The following is a 24,875-nucleotide window of genomic DNA, read 5'->3' as shown; positions in this document are numbered from 1 at the left end:
GTGTGTGTGTGTGTGTGTGTGTGTGTGTGTGTGTGTGTTTGTGTGGGTGTTTGTGTGTGTGTGTGTGTATGCCCTGAGGGAGGGCATCACTGCACTGGGATTTGGAGCCCAGTGCGTTTATGTGGAAAGTACTGCTGTCTCTGCTTATCAGTGAATATAGGCTGCCTTCTCAATGGATATTTACTCCTTCTTGCAACTTTTTCCTCTTGTCTTTTTTCAACTCAGCGTTTATTCGTATAAACACAATGATTTTGTAAATCTTGTGCGTTTCTAACACCACCCCTTTGCCATTGCGTTGTATTATTCTGCTTATTACTCTCCTATCAGTCTTGCTCAACATGCCGCCTTTCTCTTGTATCTTTAAGGCTCAACCCTTTTTTTCCAACCGAACCCATTCGGTCACATGCAGGCCGACACACAATGGAAACCACAACTTACTTACTGAGACTTGGTTAAACAGTCATGACAAAGGGGGCTGCGTTTCCTAGACTGAAACAGACACACACACACATACACACACGTGCCAAAGACTGAACAGTCCTCCCAGAGGTCTAGTGTGGGTTGAAAGCTGGGATTTCATGAGTTATTTAAGTGGTCTCCATCATGCGCGTTGCACCATGTGGTTCGCAGTGACATGACACGTCCCATCTCCTTTGCTCCGACTAAAACGTGACACAACACACGCTTGCGGTGTTCACACAGAATAGATCATATGCCCCCATGGAACAACTAAATTGAAGCTCCGGGGAGAAGCTGATGAATTCAGACAGTTGCTGTAACACAGTTTTGGTGTCCTGTGAGGTCTCCCCTCTGATGGCTTTTAATTGTTTGGGTAATTGCGTATGTTTAATGGCAAAATTTAACAGGTCTAATGATTGTTGTGACCGGAAACAGAGAGTGAGAGGTTTGCAGTCTAGCAGTCCAAGTTGGGGTGTTTTTTTTTTTTTATAATGTGTTGTTGCATTGAAAGATGATCTGCTGTAAGGTGCTTAAATACCATGAAATTAAGACAAGATGTTATCTTAGAAAACAGTTAATAATACAATATTTAGAATCCCATGTTATTCCAGTGTGAAATTATACCATGATCTCTGACATAGAAAAATCACATTTAATGCATAACACCCATGGAATCTGAGCTGTCATGATGAAAACTTTTGATTTTCCATTTATTTGAATCTTTTTGAAAAGTGGATGTTGGATTCAGAAACATTCACAGGAATATCAAATCTTGCATTTTAATTCCATTTAAAGCCATACCTGTCGATAGGAAGTAACAAAAAAAATGTGCATACTTTGTTCTGACTTCTGAGTCATTTTTTTTAGTAATGTCTGCTGATTACTAAAAGGACACTAATTCCCATTTTACTCAAGGAAATGTTCCTGTGATTTTTAGATCAATGGAATAAATCACGTAAGGGAATGAAAAGTATCAGGATGTGAGGATTCTAAATATGAGCTTTGATATCGAAGATACTCGACTGTAAAAATCACACTCGTGTGATATCAATGTACTACCCAGCCTCATAGTAGATAACAAAAAGAATATGAATTGTAAACAAACTGTAAAATTGTTGCCCATCACAGATCCCTGTAGAATTGGGTGTGTGTGACATCTGGGCAGACTACAATGTGTTTCTGGCACAAAACACATTCAGTGAACAATTCACATCATAAACACTCACTCAAGTTCATTCATCTGCTGAAGCGATGAAGGACCAAGGTGAATTCAGTACTCAGACATCTAATGGAGGGAAGGACATGTAAGACAAATATAAAGGAAATTCAATTGTGTGTTTATCCTCCATGTCGCCGGCATGGTTGCAGCATCTATATTGCCTTTTGTTTGAATTCCTTTGTCTTTTTATTCTGTTCCATGTTTTATCAGTCCTCTCTGATCTGTATTGTTAAGCTGGGCAAATATGATTAGAGATGCTTATGTTTATGCCTTTGTATACATATGCATGTGTGCCCTGGCATGCATTTGCCTTACAATTACACTAGCTGAAGATGCGATTGTCATGAGGGAGCCTGTGAGTGAATTTTGATTGCAACGGCACAGCTGGACTTGGCAGACTTGGCAGGCTCCAAACCTGGCGACCGGCCAGTTCAATACAATTACAATTACCCACCATGGGAGCACGGATCACCACCGAAGATGGGCTAGTTGGGGCACATGGGGTAATTCACAATATTTGGCGAATGCGTTTGCTTAGGAGGCCTGAGCTGTTGCTTCAGCTGCGGCAGTTAACGTTTTATAGCTCGTATGAAGAAGATAACAGTCGGGCTCGCGTTTGCACATCTGCGCGCATGCGAGTGAACACACTCTCACACAAATGAACTGTGCGGTCCGCCCATGATAGCGGATGAGAACATCTACCTCCCACTATAATTTGTATAGTGAACGGCAGGGTGGGAAAAGGCTAAAGATGACACGAACGCTGCAGGAGGGGAATTGCCAAAGGCACTAGATGGTTGCTGATATGATATGATGGACACTTAATGGAGAGAAGACAGCAGATCATAAAATGACATTGAGGGCCTGACGAGGAATGCCACTACTTGCTCCCGCACCCCTCCGTTTCTTCTCTTTTCTTCTTTTCTTTTGTCCATTCTCAGCAGAGGGCAGGCTAACTTTGAATGACAGTGACAAGCTTACCACAGCTACCATGAAGCACAGCAGATGGAAGTGTGTGTTTGTGTGTGTACATGTGATTAAAATGCCACTGGAGACCAGGGTATACCGTGTCTCTTGGCAGTGCTACGCTTGGCAGAGCGCCACCTCACTGCCCTCTTTTTCCAGCCCAGCAGAATGGGTGTTGAGGTGTGTGTGTGTGTGTGTGTGTGTGTGTGTGTGTGTGTGTGTGTGTGTTTTAAGTGAGGAAGGCATCTTCCACAAACCAATATTATACCACAGTGTTCCTATTGTCTGTTCCGTTGCATATTTTCTTCAGGGGGTAAATGCACTGGAAGGCCTGCATGGCTGTTTTTTCATCCATCCGTTTGAGTAATTCGGTAATGCACTGATCACAGGATTTTTGAGAATCAGAGCTCTGTTCTGCAGTGTGGCGCCAGTCCTGGCGGGCATGGGGGGAATTAGTCAGGAGACAGTGGGTTTGGCACCATGCCACAGTTATTAGCCACTCACAGGGTGGGCACGGGGTTATGCCCTGACTCAATCATTCACTGTGTACGCATGTGTGTGTTTAATGGGTTTGTTTGTCTGTGTGTGTGTTTGTGTCTCACATTTGAGTCAGGTTTCTGCTCTGGTCACACTGACCTTATTGTGCAGTCACTCCTGGTTGATTTGTACCCTTTCCAACACATTCCTCTCCCCAAAAGGCTGAGAAACAGGCCATCCCCCTCACTTTCTCTCTCTTTCCTTCTTCCCTCTCTTCTTCCCTCCGGATGGATTTGATTTAGTGACTGTGGTTTTCCATCCGCAGCCTTGGAGCCAGAAAGAGTCAAGTCCGACAGACCTATAGATAGATACATAGCCAACACAGCACGTCATTACTTGGCAATCGCTCATCAGATACCAGATACATCAGCAAGCTGGACCGCTAATAAATGCGATCTGCAGTCATACAGGAAGTAATAAACCTCTCCTCATTTCATCCAGAGGTTGCATGGATCACGCTATTAAATGACAGCAAAAGGCATCCCAGGATACTCGAGGGTGGATATCACTCAAACCACGAATATATACGTTTAGGGATTGCCACAAAGAAATCCCCTTGGGAGATCATTTTTTAAATTCTAGATTTGCTTTGTTTCTTCGAGCGGTGAGGTCACTTGACTGCAGTAGCTGTAAAGAAGGCGACCACTTAGTGAGAGACGCCGAGACTCTGACCTTTGACCCCGCAGTCATCAGGAAACAGGTGTTCAGGCAGGATTATGTCTGGCTGCAAGCTGGTTTGTTTTGGATTTTTCAGGGGGGCGGGGGGGTTCTACCCGCTTTTAATTACTGCATTTTGACCAAAAGGAAGGTCTTCTTTTATCCACAATGTATCCCTGCACAATCATAATACTCAGTAAACAAAAAATGAGTCAAATAGTAATTCATGTATTTGTTCAATTGTGTATGACGCTATTCTATGTGGAGGTGTGCTTTCATACTGATTCGACTTTTCAGGCCGATGCTAATATCTGTTTTATAATTGGTTCACGTTTTAATAAATGCACACGAGGTTGTAACTCCTGAGGTGTATTTGATTCCTTTAATTTGTTTTGAGTTTTTTTTTTTTTTTTCCCGGTTGCACTTATCCCTTCCCACCCTCTCTCCCTCCTCTCCTCCTCTCTTCGGTTCTTTGCTCCCTCTCTCTTTTCCTCCCTCTCGAACTGCCCTCCGCTGTCAGGCGACTTGGCGAAGGCTAAGTGCTTTTTGCTGTTTCGCTGCAGGTGGCACTGTAATAAAGCATGTCAGTGGGAGGCATGGGTCGCACTGTCACATGCTCTTGTTAACTCCCTCAATTTCCCTCCAAACCATCCCCACATCCTCTCTGCCCTCCCTCCCCCATCTTTTTCTTCCACGATCCTAGGCTTTTATTTGTCCTCTCTCATTTGTCTGCCTTTTCTTCCCCATTTTTTCTTGCTCTTACCCCAAACTGCTCCTTGACTCATCTCTCATGTCTTTCCCTCTCTGGTTTCCTTGCCAACGGCACATTCAGAAATGTGATGAATAGGAGCCGCAACAGGAGACACCCCTCTCAACATAACAACCACACATGCACACGGAGGTGTTGTTTCCATCACTTCAGAACTCATGACATTGACGGCCATTAATTTTCTCCAAACTTGACGTAACCCAAACCCACAGCTTGCCTGCCCGGTCCCCGCTACCCCTGTGCCTAATCCAAACCTTGAACCAACCCCTGAGCCTTCACCTTCAAATGTGACGATTTACGTCATTCCGGGTTCGCTTATTCCTCCGCAAGACGGATGAGTCGTCACGATGTGATCGCGTAGCTCGCATATGCCCGAGAGAGACACATTACCACAGATACACACTCATGTAAATGAATCCAGGTGAGGTTGTTTGTTTGCCCAGCTGGCCCTGCTTACCAGCTTCTCCTGTTCCACAGTAAAACAGCAGGCTGGATGAAAATCAGCTTCCTCTACATTGAGGATTTCTCTGGTAATTTGTGTCGGTTAATGTTTGCACACAGTATACGGCATGTGATTATGTGTTTACTTATACGTGTGAGTTTGGGGAGGCATTTGAAAAAGACCTGCTTGTAGCTTGTATCTTCCTCCTACGAACCACAGGATGGCAATACTGAGTCCCCTCTTCAAAGGAATCCTCCACATCCTCCTCCTACGTGCCTCGGTTTCCTCACATGGGGAGTCAAAACACACACACACACACACACACACACACACAAACACACACACACACACATACACACACACACACACATACACACACACACACATACACACACAGATGTGTGCGTGCACATGCACACACATATGCCTCTTTAGCGTGAGTTAGCACAAGCCTGTGTAAGGTGACAGAGAGCCCTGAATAATTTAGTCCTGGCCATGTTAATGGCTGACAGCGAACATGGCCTTTCTACTTTGCTCTTGGCCCATTACTAGAACATTCTGTTTCACTCTCACTATTCCTTCTGTTTCAGCTTTTCTTTTTTTGCCTGCGTTTGCAATTTGACATATTTTAATGATGCGGGCTTACTGTCACATATACTGCCGCTGTTTGAAAGTGCTATTTGTAATAAAGAAATATGAGAATATGTAAACACTGTATTCTGTTTAAAACAAAAATATGAGAAGCGCAATGTTCAATGTGAAGGGCTTTCATTTTCAAATATATGTCTGACAGAATTCTCAGGCTTTTAAAATTTCTTGGAAGTGAATTATCCTAAGAATACATCCAATATGCTTTGGCAAATAACATGTTATATGTGAGCTCCAGCTGAAGTGGTTCTACAGCGGTACAATAAGCAACAATGGAATTCACCTTTTTCTTGCATTATTTGCATTTTCCTGCAACTCTATACTAATATTAAATCCAACCAGGGCATTTAAAAATCCCCCATGTGATGGACAATTAAATGGGGTTACATTTTTTCAAAATGTGTTCAACTGCCCTGACCTATTATTATTTAATTTTGCTACCAACGGCACCCCAAAGCAAAATAACTACACAGGATTTTTTTCAAAAACCAGAAATATGGGGATTTTGCCTCGTGCGAAATTCAGTGAAAGTAGATTCTCAGATTCTCAGTTAAAACAACTCGCTATAAAACTGATGCTATTTATTTGCATCCACTCAGCATCTTGACAAACACTTTGATTTGATTTTTCATAACCTCAACCCCAAATTTGATGTTAGTCAATTTATAACATGGACCTCCTTTGTTTTAAAAGGTAATAGATCTGCCTCATTATTGTCCGCACATACTGCTGAGCAACTCTGCGCAAAATGTGCGTGAGTGTGTCCAAGTTTGTCGGGACGAGCGCTATTAATGTGATAGCCACCAGGGCTTAGTTCTCCGTGTGTTTGACGTGGGTGAAAAATGATATGACCCCAACACTAATCAAATCATATTCACTAAACAAGTTATTGCTCCATGCCCCTCTGATTCTCGCTCTTCGTTTGCTTCACTCTCGATGCAGACATGAGGATGTTACATGTGGCGTACGCGGTTTCCTGCTTGTGTAGAATATGTGTGTTTTTTTGTGGGCCGGGCCTCGCTCCGTTTTTTTTTTCTCTCTGATACGATCAGTACGAATGCGTTCGGGGCGGGAGGAGCCGTGGAGCCTGGTGTTGCAGGCTGCTACGGCACTAAGGTCTGGCCAGGCTCAAGCAGGCTCAGGGGGGATTGGACGTGACATGTCCGGGGTGTGACACCCCATAGTTGGGACTCCTCGGCAGTCTCCCTGGCTCCAGCCTGGCTGATAGAGTCCAGCTTGGCTCATAGAGGTGGTGCTCTTTCGATCTTCCAGGATGCACCCTCCCCTCTTCTCTGGAGTGTTTGTCTGTCACATCAAAGTGTTTGTCTCCGGGTTCCTGCATTCCTTTTTACCTCCGCTGCTCTCACCACCTCCAGCCGTCTCTCTCGTTCTCTCTCTCTCTCTCTTTCTTTCTTTCTCTCTTTCCACAGCATATCACACATATAGACTGCCTACTCCTCTATCTCACATTCACACACAAACACATCCAGAGCCCTTGAAGTGAGGTCATGATTGAGGCGTGCTGTTAATTAGCCAGCAGTGGTTGTTGTAGCAATGTGATGATAGGGTGTAATTAATTAGGTGGCATGTGCACAGTGGGAGAAAAAAGAGGGAGAGGAGAGCTGGAGCGAGAGAGAAATACTGGCTATCAGTCCTCTTTTTATCCTCTGAGCTCAGATGAGTTCCCCTAATGAGAAGAAATGAGATGCTCCCAACCAAGGAAGAAAGCATTTTGTCCTTTACATGTTCTCTCTGCCTCTCCTTTGCTTGTCGTTCTGTCACTGCCTTGTTCCCTTTTCATCTGCCTATCACATCCAGGCTATTGCTCATGGGGTGCCAGTGAGTTGAAGTCACCAGCCATATACTTACCACAGCAGGATGAATATATAGCCGCTGGGAAATGTCCAACACACATACTGTTCTGACAGCTATACCGCACAGCCGAGATCACATAACACTGGCAGGAGTCGTGACGGTTATTTTCTTGCATTTTTGCAAGTTTACAGTTATTGGAAATTGGAAATTTCCTGCGCTAGTATTTTTCTATTGAGACAATAGTACAATAGAGAGAGTGAGTGAAATAGATGAAGGGATCTCATAAAGAAACAGAATACGTAGGAGTAAGGCAAAAGGACCACAAACACTCTCTATTGATCCTCTCCTCAGTTCAACATTGAGTCCTTGACATCATCGTCAAGCACCTCTGTGTATATCTGTGTCAACATCCGTGTGTACATCTGCATGCGCTCATGTGTCAAGGGCCTTGCCACAGTGTGATATATCTGTTTACAGTAATAGCAGAGAATCTCAACTGGTGTCAACCTTTCCGCTTTAAGGGTATCATGCATATTTAAACATGCATAACACCCTGCCTCCTCGCCACACTCTCCCTGCCTAACATGTAGATGCACCGGTCGGTGCACAGAGCATCCAGCTCGGTATGCATGCACACGCGCTTCCTTTTCCTGTGTAAACTGATAGTTTAATGGCTGCCTGTCCTGTCATGTCCTGTCCTATCCTGTGTGACTGAATCTGTCCTCGGTAACAGGTTTATGAGCAGTTTGGTGATGTCCGCCCAGACAGACAGCTATTTACAGCTGAGTGTTAGACACTTTGGACAATGGCAGTTAGCATAAATCTTCTATTGGGACAGGTCAATAAATAATACATATTGTCGACCACTTTGTAACGTAATTCGTCAAATAAAGAAATCCATATACAGCAGGCCATCAATCAGTCATGTGCTGACTCCCTTTAGACCATCTTAATCCCACCTACCGAATGCCTCGCAAGCAAACGTCACGCGCATGCGATGGATCCACTCCGCAGTTATTTACGACCCCCTGCCATCACGTTAACAACCGGCACTCGCTTTTCCTCCGTCCGTCTCTAGCTCTCCACCTTCCCTTGCGTCTTTCGTCCCCTCAACTATCATTTAGCTTTATGAGGTGTCCTAAAAGAAGCTCGAGGTGGGTGCCCCTCCCACCTCCCCTTTATGTCAAAGATATTGATATCCTCCATAAGTCAGACGTGCCTGCATTTCCTGCTGAGAAGAAACTGATGACAGAAGGGTTCGATCGGAGGGAAGAGGAGCTGGCAGGGAGTTCTAGGACTTTGGCTTTCAATGTATCGGCATCTGTGTTTGTGTAAGATGAGGCTTCTGCACTTGTGTACTGCATGCAAACAGACTAATTAAGAGTAAAAAAAGGAGTTTGGTTTAGTTACGCGAAAGGAAAAGACAGCTTATGAAGAAAAAGAGAGAACAAGATGTGGTCGGATAGGAAGGAGGAGAGAGAAAGACGTTTCAATTTTTATGAGCTCTCCCCCTGCGAATGATACTGTAGCTATAAACAAGAGGTCAGCTGAAGAGGGTCTGTGTTTGAGGCCCCTTTCTCAGGGTAAGCCTATGAAAAAGTCCATGAAATCCCAATCGGCTTACTGTGGTTTATACGCGGTGTTAGTATGGTTGCACAGAACCCATTCCTTTATCTCATATTTTAGACCTTAATTCACTCAGCACACGTTAATTGTATACAAGTTCGCTGATATTTTGCCCATAGCTATAAACGTGCGTGTTACCTGGCAGGAGATTATACAGGACAGCCTGTGCAAGGCGGTGAATACGCATCCACAATGAAGCGTTCTCATCACCAGAGACCCAGAGTCACTATCTGGCCCATCATTACAGCTCACGCTCGCACCGCACTATATTTTTGTGCAAACACCATAAGGGGCGGAGCTACTTGAGCAGATTAGACTAATCTGACATGAGGAGATACCGAGTCACCTTCACCTCGTGCTTGATGCAAAATGTAGTCATGGTCACTTGCCTGATGAAAATCATTTTGTTCCTTAGATAAAGCTTAGTGTTAGGATGCGCAAACTCGTTTACTTTGTCGTTTACTGCGTTTTCATCGTGGCGCACTCGTCCGTGTGTACGTGTGCCTGTGTATTTGGGAGCTCAGTCTGTTTTGTCTACTCCTCTGGGTATAAAAAAAAGGTTTGTTTGATTAATCAATGTTGTTAGACATGAATGTAAATGATCAAAGGAGAGAATTTGCATTTTGATTTTAATTATTCATGAGCTGCGATTGCTCATGAATTAGGACACCTGTGAGGGCCTTTTTCCTCTTAAGCCCAGACACTTGCCCGTGCACGCGTGCCATAGATACACACGTTTACACACCGGAGCACAACTTTAGATGTGACCCGATGCGTTTAACCAGACCTACTCATAATAGCGGCGTGTGCGTGCACCGTTGTGTGGAAGGATGCGGGTCACTGCAGGTTCACAACGGCATTATTAGGTTATGTTGCCGCCCTGACTGGGGTTCTACATTCTGATTAGGTTAGTTCGTAGTGCTAAGGCTCAGACTGTCACCCTGACTGTATGATTCATCTCCATGGAGACAGGAGGAAAGCTCTGATCTAATTATCCATACCACTGCCATCTCATACTTGAGGAGAGGGCTGGGTAACATGAATAAGGTAAGGAGCATAAGGGGCAGAGAGACAAGAGGTGGCACATGGAAGTTGTAAAGAGTGAGAAAACGGTGAATGAGGAGGAAAATCAAGTGCAAGGAGCAGAGCGTGATCCAGAGCTAAGGCAAGTGAGTCTGAAAAATGCAGGTATTATTTGTCTTCATTTTTCCTGTCCTTCTTCATCTCTCCCCTCATCATCAGCAGCATCCAATGGCTGCACAAATGGGCCCTTGTTGCCATGGATATGAGCAATGGTTCTTCCATTCTGCTCGGTGGGGCTCAGTGATAAATGGTGGGATGTGCAGGAAGTTAATAATTTATCCTGGGGAGGGAGCGACTGTTCTGGGGAGAGTTACCTAGCATAATGGGTTAAGTGCTGCAATTGCTGCGTGCAGAGCGCTAGACTCACAGGAGGTGAGATATAAAAAATGAATAAAGAATGAGTGGAGCCTGCTGGGAAGGAATTGTCAAGGGGGCATGTTGGTGTGTATGGGGGGGTGGGTGTGGCAGCGGCAGTGGATGCGGGGGGTGGGGGGGGGGTGTGTTGGAGAGAAGGTTTTGTCATTTCTGGAACTTATAGGATTGTCAGGTAAAGAACAGTAGCTACCTAATGGAGCTTCCCCCAGGCTTTGAGTAAAGATCTCCTGCTCTACTTTTACTAGAAATGAAAAACAGCTCCGTACGCCACCAGCTTTGAAGTGTGACAACATCAGTGACAGATGAGGCTGCGACAGAAGGGGTGAAAGTCCTCGCTATGTCTACTGCGCTGTCATAATCAATGACTCATTGACGCTTACACACACCTAGAACTTTCCTATTGTGATCTGAAAGAGCGTATTTATTTTTCAAATAATGCAGCTCTAAGACGTTTTCTCTTCATCTCAGAAGAGCCTGTGATACAGGCTGTGCACTCTGCTGTATTAGCATAAAAGAGAGAAAGAGAGGCCACACAAGGATCAAAAAAAGGCACACGGGGTAGGCACATACAACCTAGAGCATTAACACAGCACCTGCTTGCCATCTTCTCAGCAATTTATGAGGTGCTACACACTAAACACTCCCTTCTTCCCTCCCCTCCATGTAATGCTCCCATCTTCTGTGTTCCTCCCTCTTTATCCTTACTATCTCGTGTGCAGTCGGAGGCTGATGGTGTGTGCCCGAGGTTATGCAGGGGTCACCATATTGTGTTAATCCTAGAGAACATATCAGATCAGCTTGATTTCATTATTGTCCCTGTGATGCCCTATATGCAGGGGCTCAAAGCTACTTAAAATGATCCTCTCCAAGAGATGGAAGAAAATAAGATGTTGTCTGTTATCTGCAGTCGAGTCGGAGCCTATTGTGCTACATTCTGGGGTGGATTTGGAGTACAGCAGACTCATGGAAAAACATAGCGCCGCTTCACATCTTCCCACTGAGCCACATCTTCCACACTATGTACATTTCAGTGACTATTTTGATATTTTTGTTTTTCTGAAGACGTCTAGTCTACGCTCTTTAGGCATGTGTGCACATAACTCTGTGTGCGCACCGGTTTCAAGATGTGTTTTCTGGTCTCTTTTTATTTCTTCCCTTTTTTGTTTCTTTGTTTCATGCATTTACACTGGCCTTGTTTTTCTGCCTCTTTGTGGCTGATAAGTGATACAAAGATCTGTGATCGGTGCCCTACAAACACACAGACGCACACACACACACACACACGCTCTACTGTCTCTGATTCAGCTGAACAGTTACGGATATTGTCCTTGTATGCATGTGTGCAAGTGTGATTTATTCTCCTGAAAGGTTGTGTGTGTTCTCTGGGAGCTGTTTTGTGGCGTCTCAAATCAGAGGGCCCCGTAGTGACGACAGACTTCTGTGGCAGGGAGGGGATCTTAAGGAATAAAAGAGACGGTGATTATTCTCTGCAGGTGGAATAAAACAGCACCGCCCGGAGTTCAGTAATCACCATGTTCAAGTAAACATCAGGAAGAGAACGATGTAGCATGTTGAGTTGCAATTTCATTGCTTTTTTTTTTTTTTTTTCAAATAATGCTAATTAGAGTCGCAATCTCCCCTCCAAAATTGCCAGATGAGTTACATGTGCCACAAGTATTGCCTGATACAAAGCTGATTTTTTTTTTTGCTTTTTTTTCATTCCATTTCCAGCTTCTTTCTGGCATTGCATTGTATATAACTGATTTCTTTTTTTTTCAAGGGAGGGGTATTTCAGGTTAGCACTGATGCAGTGTGGAGAATAGACAAACATCTTGCCTTTGGATGCATATGTTCAAAGCATAGGGCTGCTCAGATTTCCAGGTGATTTGTACTTGTAATTGATTTAGAACAGCCTCAATAGCAGTATCTATCTTGTCTATTGCATCTACCATTTCTGCCATTACATCTCCTTGCTTCCAGTCCATAGCTTGGCAACTGTTTGAGAATGATAATATTCTGTATTGACGGGGAATTTCGGATACAAAAGAAAAAGTCAAATTAAATCTAACACATACAAACACATCCCAGGGAAAAATTGTATCACCTCGAAGGTCCAAGGTGCAGACATGGTTACAGTTGTTCAATAGTCAGATCACTAGTCTGTATCACCACACAAACGCTGCCATATCTGAGAAATATTCATATTAAAGACATGTGATGGATGGGAATGAGACTTGCGAAGCACTACTCCAGTTGCAATCCTGCTGATTGGCCGATCGCTTTTTCGACTAAAGAACCGTATGCTCTGATGCCAGACAACGGAATCAGTCAAATGGACTTAATGGAAGGGGTCGAATTTATGTCTAGACATGAGCAAAATAAAGCAAACAAAACGCAGAGCAGCAATTATCGGTTTAGAGGCTGCTCCATCTCTACATTCATGATGCTACATTACGTCTGCTGCAAGTCTCATCGGCAGATTGACTCACGCAGTGCGCTCTTAAAATGGTCTGTGATCAGCCGCATTGTCTCTCAGACAGGAAAAAAGGGATTGATAAACAAAACTTTATCACAACTTGCATATAGTAAGCACATGCACACCCGCACGTGGACCGGCGACAAACACACACACACGAATACAAGTGTTCAGACTCATGGCTCCCCAGGTTGCCTTTGTACCCAGCATCTGTTTCCCTCTGTGATTAATTGCAATTAGTGAGATGTTTGAAGTCCTGTGGAAGAACACAGTAATAGGAAAAACGTCAAGATTAATGAGGGGAGGCTTTCACGGCAGAGGGAGAGGACGGAGAGAAAGGGAGGAAATGAGGAGGGGAGAAATGAACAGCAAAGGGGGAGGGACCATGTGAGGAAGTGGCAGAGGAGGGAGGGATGCTCAGACATTAATGACACTGGAGATAGGGAGAGCAGAGGAGTGTGACATAAAGCAAAAGGGAGGGGAAAAAAAAGAGCAGCAGAGAGAGAAATAGAAAGAGCCACTTGTCAAAACTCAGGCCACAGAGCAACACCGCAGGGGACTGATTAAATATGGAAATTATAATTGCTAATTGACCTTTAATAATCAGAGCAGTGGATGAGGGTGTACTGTGTTTTTGTGGCTCTTTGCATGTGTATAAAGCTGTGTATGCTGAAGCATGCCGAAGAGTGTGTATATGTGTGTGCATTTGTGCCGCACTGTGTAGTTGTGTGTATGCGTGCCTGTTTGATCCCCTCATGTAGCTCCCTCTTGTCTCAAAGGGCTCTCTCATGTTTAAACACACCATAATGGGAAAGGCAGCTAGAATACCACACACTCTCTCTCTCTCTCTCTCTTTCTCTCTCACACACACACACGCATATACACACATATGTACCCCCCCTCCAAACCACACGCACACACACTAAGAGCACACTAGAGGTTGGGTGGTCATGACAGTGAGTGTACATTACCAATGGCTAAATGGGGTCGCAGCGGACCCTTACTCTTTGGGCTGGCAGATGTGCAATCATAAATGCATACGTGCCGTCTCATGTATATGCATATAAGCAATCCCTCCTCAACCCAGCCCCTTGCCTCCCTTTCTCTCCTCCTTCACTTTGATGTCTTCATGCTTATTATTTCATTTAGAGTAAAAAAAAAAAACCCTGACACCATGTTTCATTCTACATTACACAGCTCTATTTCTTGCCTGGCTCCACTTGGATTTATTTCCTCTTGTTGTCAATACAATCAAATCCATCATCCACACACACAAACGTACACACACACACACACACACACATGCACGGATGCCAGTCTATTCACCAGATCACACAGATTTGATTAGAAGACCCCTAAATTAATTAACTCAATGTAATTTAGCCAGCCATCATTAGAGCAACATGTAAACTGGTCTGAAGTGGTTTGAATTGGTTTTGGCTAGTCAAAAGCAGAATCATCTCACACAAGCTCTGCAGATAAGTGTCTCTCTGAACCAACTCCTGTCCACGTGACCTTGAAAATATTAAATAATTCAGTGTATTTTTCTTTATTGGCATGGCCTTCCACTGTTAGCAGATATGAATACTCTGAAATGAAAGCCGGAAAAGGGGTTCTGTTGTTATTTTTCTGGTCGACCGGCTCTTCTGGGTAGTTCAACTAAAGCAGCGGCGTAATCCAGCCTACTCTGCACTGTAACTTGGATATCTACATCTCTTAGGGCATCTGCTGAGACCAAGTTTTATTTTTGATCCTCAAGAGACAGCGACAGGGGAGTCATCGCCCCCTAGCCTGGGGTTCTCTAATCCTGTTAGAACAGCTCAGGATCACACCGCCATGACTGGCTTCCTGCGGCAGCCGCACACCAACCGTCCCTCCCCTGGGGCCACCAGGGCCTTAAGGCCTCAAAAGGACAATTGTTGCAGGGGCCAGAGGTAATGGTGAGGTCGAGAGGTCAGCCATCAGAAGGGGTGAGATAGGACACACACATGCCTGGGAACACGTATCTTTATCATTTTGAAAATAGTAGGGGAATTGAGGGGTAGACCTACCATTCCACTCACACACTTCTACCAGGACAGGAATGTGTTCATTCTTTGCAATTGATTCTATTATTTTTATTAGCCCTGATTAGCACGTTATGTTGCCTTTAGTTCACAGGTTACACAAACATGTAATTATATATACACACAGCAAACTGCAGACTGGCTCACCCTGTTTTCCAGCGTTATTCCCTGTTTATGTTCTTAGCGAGAAGCTCAAGTCTTTGGGGCAGAATCAGTTGTCTTAGGAGGGCAGCAAAGCCTGTCAGCTTTGACTTTGTCTCTTGCCGGTTCCTTTAGCAGTATCCAGTTGCTGAGACCCCAGACCAGCAGAGCAGTGAAGTGTGCAGCATGGTGATATACCGTGCTTATCCAGCAGAGGGCGTTTGGCACACTGGAGCAGAGGGTTCCCTCCTCTTGTCAGACTGCTGACTTTACTGCTCATCTATGTAGGAATAATGGCTGAAATCAACCAGTGTACAATGTTAATGACATTTGAATTAGAGCACTTCTGAATTAATTAGGTAAGTAAAGTATGCAACAATCAAAATGTCACAGTTGATAAAGCTATGTTCCTGTAAGCAGAGGGGGAATCGACAGACTGATTTGTTTGGTGTTATCAATCTGGGTTAGGCTCTGCTGGCTCAGGGCTTGCTTCATCTCTATGTGTGTGTGCATGTGTGTGTGTGAGTGTTTGCGTATGAGTGTGTATTTACCGTTGGGTAGGGAGACAGTTTGATTGAGCTCTGCACCGTAAAGCTGTCTGTTTGCCCGACGGTTTGTCTCCAAGCCAAAACTCGGCAGTGGAGAAGAACACAATGATTATCTGTCACAAGGCAGTGGTATTCTTCATCACCCTGGCCGGCAAACTGACCAGTGTACTCTGCACAAACCTCAGACCACATAGTGAATTACATGCAAGACTTCTGTTGTAGAGTGTGTGCGTGTGTGTGTGTGTGTGCGTGTGTGTGTGTGTTTGTTTGGCCCAAGAACTAATGTTCAGACAGGCGCATGAGATGAATGTCAACAAACTTTAACCTCTGGGCTCATTAATGAGAAGGGTGTTGTGATGTGGCAGTAGGTTAGCCGGTATGTGAGCATATGCATCCAGACTGGTGTCAGAGGAAACATGATTTATCTCTTCTTCTTAGGCAAAGCAGGAGGACAGAACCCACAAACGTCCGGGGTCATGAGCTCAAGCCAAAGGTCTTTAGGGGTCAGTGTACTGAGTGGATATGAAAGACAGTCAATGTGGCTGCCGTGGCTTCCAGAAGCTGCCTGGCCAAACAATAGCATGTAAACATGCACAGGGTTTCATAGCTTACGTATCGGCGGGTGTGGGTAATGTATGGAGACTATGGTCACCGCAGCTTTTAAGAGGTCAAAGGTCAGGGGAAATAGCAATTTGATAAGACGGCGGACTTAGTAGGTCCCACGGCAGCCACAGTCAATTACATATACACACATTGTTGGTTACCTCTCAACAGCCTGACTACAACTATGGTGGAAAATGTGCATCAAAACCAAGCATGCTGGTACACCCAAACAGACATGCACACGCAGACAAAGCCCCACAAAGGCAGCTAATTTCACACTGGCTCTGCTGGGGCCCTGTTTGGGCAAGGCTGTGAAGCACAGACAGAGAGACAGATGGTGCCGGGCTGGCAGGAGGAGTTTCTGCTATCCTCTGTGTGTGTGTGTGTGTGTGTGTGTGTGTGTGTGTGTGTGTGTGAGCGTCTACGTATGTGTTGGGTGGATTGTTTATGTGCATGTGAGCTTGTGTTTGTGCACTCTCTTGTGAATTTTCAAACATCATTTTATACTCCACACACCGGCGGAGTCAGAGCTCACTAGCAGCACTTCTCCCGACTGCGTTCTTTTGCCAAGCTAGGTGTCAGGAAATGTTACCCCGAGCTCCATCTCGTCGGCAGCTTTTCAATCCAGTCAGTGTTTTGTCAAGTCACTTCCTTTCTAAGAGGCTGCGGAGTGAAGACAGTGCATTTTAAACAGGGAGACTTGTTTGAAGTTGAATCTAGCTGGCAATGAATTAAACAAGCTCTGGTATTTTTGTGTTACTCTCTTTTTAATAATGTCCAAGTATTTATTTGTGTGAATGTGTGCACTTGTGTGCACGTCAGGGCATTTTTGTGAACATTTTGCTGATGTAATTAAAATCACTCTTCGCCATGTGAACTTGTGGGCAGTTTAAGCGTTTAGTGTGTTTGGGATGTCTGTAAGGGAGACGGGGGGGGGGGGGGGTGTCCACAGAAAGGAACTTAGAGGCAGACACCCCACAAAGAAATTCGGTGGCGATAAAGCATTGCGATCTAGAGCAGTGGTACAGAAATAAATACAAATGAATTGTGGAGATGGGCCTTAAACCAAGTACAGGTGGTACTAGCAAGCCGTTTTAGCTAGCCAGAGGCAAGACTAATAGGCTAATGGGCAATCTGACAGTTAGGAACACCGACTGACTAACTGACTAGTAGTGAGGCTGACAGACGGCCAGATGAATAGATGGACAGGCTGATAGTTGCTGAGCCAACCAGGCAGACAGGGAGTCGGTGTCATCCCACAGTGAGAGAACAGGCGGAGTGGGAAGGGTTCATATTCCCCGGGACAGGTGGCAGAAACATGCCACTGCTGCCACCTGGCACTCAATAGCATGTGTCGTCCTCCCCCTTGCTTTTTATCTGAACCATAATGTTGCTATCAGCTCCCGACCCAGTCTTCCACCAGATCCTCCCTCCTCCTCCTCCCCGCTGTGGTGGCGGAGTAGAGTGCAGGTTTGACACCCAAAGGCACCGAATCCCCTCTTCTAAAGGTGACACCCTTCCCGTTGTGCGGCGAATGGGCTGAGACAGTGAAATGCGGCATTTTTGGTGATTAATAATCACAAAGCTTCTGTTTTCCTCTGGCTCAGAAAGGGGTACAGGTAGACTCGGAGCTCAAAGCCGGGGTTGTGCCGGGCAAGTGGGGGAACTCTGACCCCCCCCAAGAAGCAGAGGCCACCTGCTCCCATTCACTGCTCCAGTGCCCTGTCTGACCACAACCCTGCTACGACCAAGCTGGCTAATTAAACTCAGTGTGGCACGTACACTCGTCCTCCCACTCACACTGAGCGACACACGCATGCCAGCTCACATCAACGGTGCGAGTTTAATATTTAAATTAACACCACAAATACACTGGCCCAGAAAGCATAATCCTCCCACACTCACTGGACGGGAAAAGTGGGGAATGCATACATTTCATAACGCCGAAAAAGAAGCGATTGTGTTTCTGGTTCACACTCACGTACGCACGAACACACACTCTTACAGACACACACAGAATTCATATTGCCAACAGACTATCACACTGTCGAGTAGGAGTGTTGGATTTGGCGTTTACCCATTGCTCTCCTCCTCTGATCTCAATGCAGTATTTTCCATGGTCCCTCGATATAGAGAGGATAATACCGCTGATGTCATCGAGACAGGGCCTTCAGTGGCATCAAACGGATAGTGGACAGAGATACACTTTAATCTCTAACACGTCCAGCATAGTTTCCATGTCATGCTAGAACACAGTTGGAAATAAATCTCGCGATAGCGAAGCAAGATGCATGAATAACCCTGGCTTGAATCTAATGGGATGGGGCCACAAGTGAGTTGTTGATATCTTTTTTTAAAATGATCACCTTTTGAGGTTCAATGTGTATCCCATCTTAACAAGAAGAAATTTCTTAATGCAAGTCCCAGCTGACGCGCTGCCTTTTCAGAATACAAGGTCGTCCAATCCAGAATTTTGATGAAATCTTCATTTAACATTCAGTTTATTATACTCCTTTAGATTGGTTTATACTGGAACATTATCGCAAGTGGGGAGGACTTCACTCCATGTGTAAAGGTGCAGTCTGTACACCACAAGTGACGATAGGACGATGGGTTCCTTTGTAACGGGAGTTAAGTCGCGGCTGATTAATGTTATATTGGCTCACTAATACCTCCGGAGGAACAAAGTGATTTTTTTGTCTGTGGAGGTTCTCAGTCATCAAGGTCATGGTCAGTTCTTGTCAAAATCCTCTTATCATAGCAACTGGACTGGATTTTCTTCCCTTGAAGACATTTCACTCTCATCCGGGAAGTGAACTGTGAACAAGTGAAGTGAACAGGTGAATCCAAGAGGTGAACTCAGCTGAGGAAGCTTCTCGGATGAGAGGTGAAACATCTTCAAGGAAAGAAAATCAAGTCGAGTTGCTACGCTAAGAAGATTTTGACAAAATGAGAATTATCAGTGCAGATGTGAGGGCGTCCACTTGTTCAGGCTTAAATTGAATGGAAAAGATACATGGAAATGGTAGAAGTACATTCCATAGGTGAATTACCACAGAGGAAACAATAAACTTTTTTTTTTAATTTGATAATCTCTTCATATTCACTTTATTCAGGGTAATTTTGTATGATTACACTTTTAAGTGTCTGATTTTGAGTGAACTTACTTTGCAGTTAATTGGTAAAGTTGCTAAAATACTGATGTATGCCGGGAGAGAACGGGAAAAAGTCTGCCTCCTGTTTTACTTTGGAAACTTAACTGTGACTTAAACTCGCCAGAAAACAGGAAGTGGTTTTTATGCTCTGGGATGCCAGTGAGGAAAAGAGAGGTGGAGAGATTCTGTGAGAGAAAAGTAGGAGAGAGCATCAGAAAGAGACCGTAACAGGTGTGACTGTTTGCAAAACTGATTTAAGGCCCAACCCTCCCAGACCTTCTCAGCTTCAAACATGCCACAGGGAGTTGTCTTATAATCCTCTCTTCGAGGTAAATAGTTTTCTTCCTTCAAAAGCCCAGACCTAACTCTTGCACGCACACAAATAAAAAGCTTTCCCGTGTGTGTGTGTGTGTGTGTGTGAGTGCGTCTGTGCATGTGTCTCCTTTCTAAATCTCTTTACCTAAAGCTCGGAGCCCCCCCCCTCTATAATGCAATTCACTGATGCACAAATATGGTATTAGTGAACATAGGTGCGAATTAGCTCGCTGTCGGTTGGTTTGTGGATGGCGAGGTGCTAAAAACACCACGGTTCCGGCGTTTGTGCTGTCCGTCAGTGTCAGTATCAGATCTCGGTGAACATCCCTTAAGCAGAGGGTTACTAATGTAATCCCCAACTCATGCACTGCAATGCACTAAACAGCTAACTGTTCCTGATTGTACAGGCGGGCACCTCGCCTGTCATGCCGCGTGGGTGTGCGAGTCCTGTTGAAGTTGAAAGATGCAATACGGGTTGAGCCCATTTTCTTGTCATCACATTTATTGCATAAAACAAACAGCTAAACTTGATGAGTGATTCTGGTTGGTTTTATCCCGCAGTTGCTTGACAGGAAATGTGGCGTTATCCTTCGTCCTCCACCTCCTGTGTTGTGTTTAACAAAGTCTTTCTCTACACAGATGAGAAACTCCTCTATTTACACTCCATCAAAGATGCTTAAACACTACTCCCTAGCCTCTGTCTTTAATCTCTCCCTCCTTTCCTTTCTTTCCTTTTCTCTATCCACTCCATTTAGTCATTAGGTCGTCTCTCATCTGCATAAGCTTGCTGTTGTAGAGCTCGATTGCACTGGGCTCCAGCTCATGTTTATTAAATAAGCCTTCTTGTTGTGTCCCACAGCTTGCCCTGCTCTCTGCCTTGTCCTTCTATTTTTCTTCTATGCTCTTTCTCTCTCCTTCATCTCTTTTCCTTCCCTCTTTGGTTGGCATGCTATCCAGGGCTTTCCCCCCCCCCCCCCCCCCCCCACTCCTCCCTCTGGTTCCTCCTCTGTGGGGGTATTAAAGGCTGTTTCTGTTGGCCGTCACTCTTCATAAGTGGTGTCTTGCTCAATGTGTTCGCCCTGTTCCCTGTGCGAGTGCACCTCAATGCCCTGGTGCGCGCTCTCTCTACAGGCCCCACTCAGAATGGAAATGAAGGGAGTCTGTAATGAGTTCTACTCAGCCAGGGTCCCTGACCCCATCGCCATCAGCCAGCTTAGAGGAGAGAATCAGAGAGACGGAGAGAGGGTGGAGAGACGAGGGTCAGAGATGGAGGGAAGAAGAGGCTCTAGGGAAAACACTGGGCTTTTTTTTAACACCCCTCCTTTAGTGCCTGGTTGCCAAGCTGCTACAATGTTAAGCTGGCCTTTCTTTCAGTCTATAGGGAACAGTGTGGGACCATCACACGGGGAAGGAGACGAGAGAGGGGGAATTTCGAGGGGGCGGTTGGGAAATGGGGGTGGGGGTGGGGAAAGATGAATGTACAACAGATGACAAGAGAGCCGATCCGATTAGGGAACAAAAGGATATACTGTATTTTCAACATGAGCATATGGGTGATGAGAATCCATGCTGCAGCGCGATAACAACAACGATGATGAGAACAATAAGAGAACCGAAGCCTTCATAACTGATACATTCCTCCTTCTGCCAGTGCATTCTCTCTGCTCTCATCAGGGCAGGAAGCTGCATCCAGCTTAATTGGTTTAAAGTTTAGTAAGCTTAATAGCCATCATTTTTGACTATAGCCATTAACCCTGAAACCTAACAAGGCATGTCATCTTAATTGTTGAGTTGCAGGCATGGAGTGGATGCTAATACAAGTACTGTGGGAGAGGTATAATAAAAACCAAGGACAGGAAAACGGGGATACTCATTTACCCAGGAAGCTTTTTTTCATCTTCCTTTAAATAAATATCTAGGAAATTGTAAATTCAACAAAAACAGTAACCGATTTCTATCCAGAAGTTGCAAGAAATTTGAACTACTCACACACAATGTTTTTACCGCTAATCATAGCAATCAATCTTTCATTACGCTATGTAAAACATACTTTTACATAGAAAGTGTGTTTAAAACTCACCAAACTTTTCACCTCTCATCTAGATATTTGTTTTTGAAAGCAAGGAGACTTCATCTCTTGATAATCATTCGGTGGTCAACACATTGTGTGGAATATGTGCGTAAAGCAACCTTGAGTACGAGTATCATGACCATCAGAAGTGACCAGAGGACTGTGAAGACATTCGAAACAAGTGAAGAAACTGTGAAAGTAAAGTAATCTGGACAGGGTGTCTGAGTACAATGTGAGGATTCCTTGACAAGTGGATGATTTATTACGCATTTTAATCACAAGGTTTCACTCAGGCAGTCATCTGGGCGAGTGGGAGCCATGTCAACACCTCCGAAGAGGTGTGTGTATATGTATTTGTGTGAATGTGAGTGTTGTGTCTTAAAAATTGAGATAGATGATAGATCGTTGATAAGAGTACCTCGAGGTGGAGGAGTCACGGTGCTGCGCGTGTGTGTGTGCTTTTGTTTGTGTGTGTGAGTGGGAGGTCACCTACATCATGGCCTGAGAGCAAGCTGTTTGTGTGTGTGCCGTGTGTGCGTGTGCTCACGCGCACTTTTCTAGGATGCTGTACACAAATCTGTCTGTTCGGAGGCAGATGCCTCACTGGGCGTGAAGCCCAGGAATTGTGTGTGTTTGTATGTGTGCATGTGTGTATGTGCCTATGTGTGTGTGTTTGTGTGTGTTAATGTGTGTGTCTCAGTGAAAGAGGGTAATGGCTGACTCTACACGGCCTCTGACCCTGCTGGGCAGCACAAGTCCTCCTCTGTTTCTCCTCACACTGATTAGAGGGTCAGAGCTGCAACACAGACACACACAAATGTATACACACTTCGAAACCTGTCCATACACACACACACACACACACACACACACACACACACACACATACATGCCCACACATGCACACACGCACACACACACACACTTTCTGTTTTTGGCTCTGCTGTCAGCACAATAGAGAAGGAGAAAGAGGACATTCAGTAAAGCTGAGAGAGAGGGGTGATGTCAAACTGAGGGGAAGGGAGGGAGAGTGCAGGGATGTGAAGTGAAGCACATAAGAGAACAGCAGCACAACATGGATTTGCAAAGATAAGAGAGGAAAAATGGATGGCACAGGATATAGGCTTGGAGAAGACAGATATGCTCAAACAAAGATAAAAGAGAGGAGGCTTGAGCGATATACCTGGTTATTAGAAGCAGAGAGAGCAAAGGATAAAAAGAAAGGATGGGTGGAGTTAAAGTAATAGGGAAATAGGAGCTTTGGGCAATGGCTCCTTTTTTCATGCTTTGTCCTTTACTTTTGTTCCTTCTTCTCGTCGAGGATAAATCCGTCTGTGATTATTTGTTTTTAAGCTGAAGCATAATTTTACCTTGTCTACCTTTACACCATCTCTCTGTCCCTCTACCTTTTCTTCACCTTTCCGCTAATATCTCTCTATTTAGAGCGAAAAAGAGCAAGGACCAGGGTGTGGGCAGTTACTCTTCCAAGCAAAAGAAAATGCCTGAGAGCAAGGTGTGTGTGTGTGTGTGTGTGTGTGTGTGTGAGGGAGAGAGAGAGCAAGAGAGAGAGTGAAAGAGATGGAGAGAGAGACTGGGTTTTATTCCTTGAGGTAGCTTCCTGGCATTTGACTAAAGGCCTCAGTGCCTGCAGGCCACTTGGTGTATGCATGCATGTATCCTCTTTGCATTTCTGTGTGTGTCTGCATAAGTGTGTTTCTCTGTGTGGGTGCCCTGTTTGCCCGTGCGCGTGTATGTGGCGCTGACCCATGTAAAGACACTGTGTGTGGGGCATACATAATGGAAGCACTGCCTGCCACACATAAGAGCGCACAGTGCCGTAAGGAATTCCCCGCTTAACAACCGTGTGTGTTGTGTGTGTGTGTGTGTGTGTGTGTGTGTGTGTGCGGCGGGAGGCGATAAATGTACTGAGACAGGGAAGGTGTAACATTTATAACTGATAATTTTCGTGAAAATCAGCGTCTTTCTCATTCATTTCTCGTCTTTGTATATTTGTGTGTGTATATATATACATATATATATATATATATATATATATATCTTTTTTTGGGGGGGTGGATTCCCTAATGGATCTTGTGTTTGCCTGCCCCCCCCCAATTCCCCTTCAGCCCTCATCCTTGGCACGTTCATCACCTCTCTTTGTGTGTGTAATTGTGTCTTCAGCCTTAAATAGACTGCAGTACAGCTGCCTCCCCTATGCTTTTTGGAGAGAAAATGTCATTTGTTTCCTGAACTGCTCAAGAGTCGAGCAGCCAGAATCCACCACCTGTTAGACACTGATAGCGTGTGGGTGCGCACACAAACACAAAAACAAACATGCTTGCACTTGATCTTGTGTTTCTTGAGCCCTTTAATATTTCAAAACATACACTCTCTCTGTCCACTGTTGCTCTCTTCATTAAAAGAGAGGCAAATAAGAAGTCAGTGAGACCGATAAAGATGTATTATGACACGCAAATGGGTAATTAAGTTATTCATTTAACTCCATGGTCATGGTGACAGAAGGCTGTTCGAGTAGGTGCACAGTAGGTGTCAGGAATTATTATTTCTTCATCATTTGCCGTTTTTATTTCGAAGGGACAAATTTTTAAAATAATGAATATCTTTAAATGTGCCCAAATGTAATACAAACTGCATCACAACTTATTGCATAAACCAGACATGAATCCTTTTTATTCTCATAACTACACACTGAACATACCAGAAGTTTAGCTTTATTTAATAATTACAACAACAACAACAACAACAACAACAACAACAATAATAATAATAATAATGATAATAATAAAAAAATTGAGAAATTGGAGAAGTTACCCCTATAAATCTGTTCACTGAGTGAAGAGCACTTTGCTAGTGCCTTTGTTGAAGGCATGGAATTACACCTTT

The 24,875-nt window shown here is 44.6% G+C and overlaps 1 protein-coding gene across 1 annotated transcript in view; it reads left to right on the top strand.

Moving 5' to 3' along the window:
- The window catches only part of gse1b (Gse1 coiled-coil protein b), a 161,085-nt gene that overhangs the window by 44,619 nt on the left and 91,591 nt on the right, over positions 1-24,875 (top strand). The window lies entirely within an intron of this gene.

Source organism: Fistularia commersonii, chromosome 27 (genome assembly GCF_037954325.1).
Source record: "Fistularia commersonii isolate RoL2024-O1a breed Wild chromosome 27, RoL_Fcom_v1.0, whole genome shotgun sequence".
Taxonomy (NCBI): Eukaryota; Metazoa; Chordata; class Actinopteri; order Syngnathiformes; family Fistulariidae; genus Fistularia; species Fistularia commersonii.
Note: the sequence above shows the minus strand (reverse complement) of the source record. Positions and strands in the feature narration are given on the sequence as shown.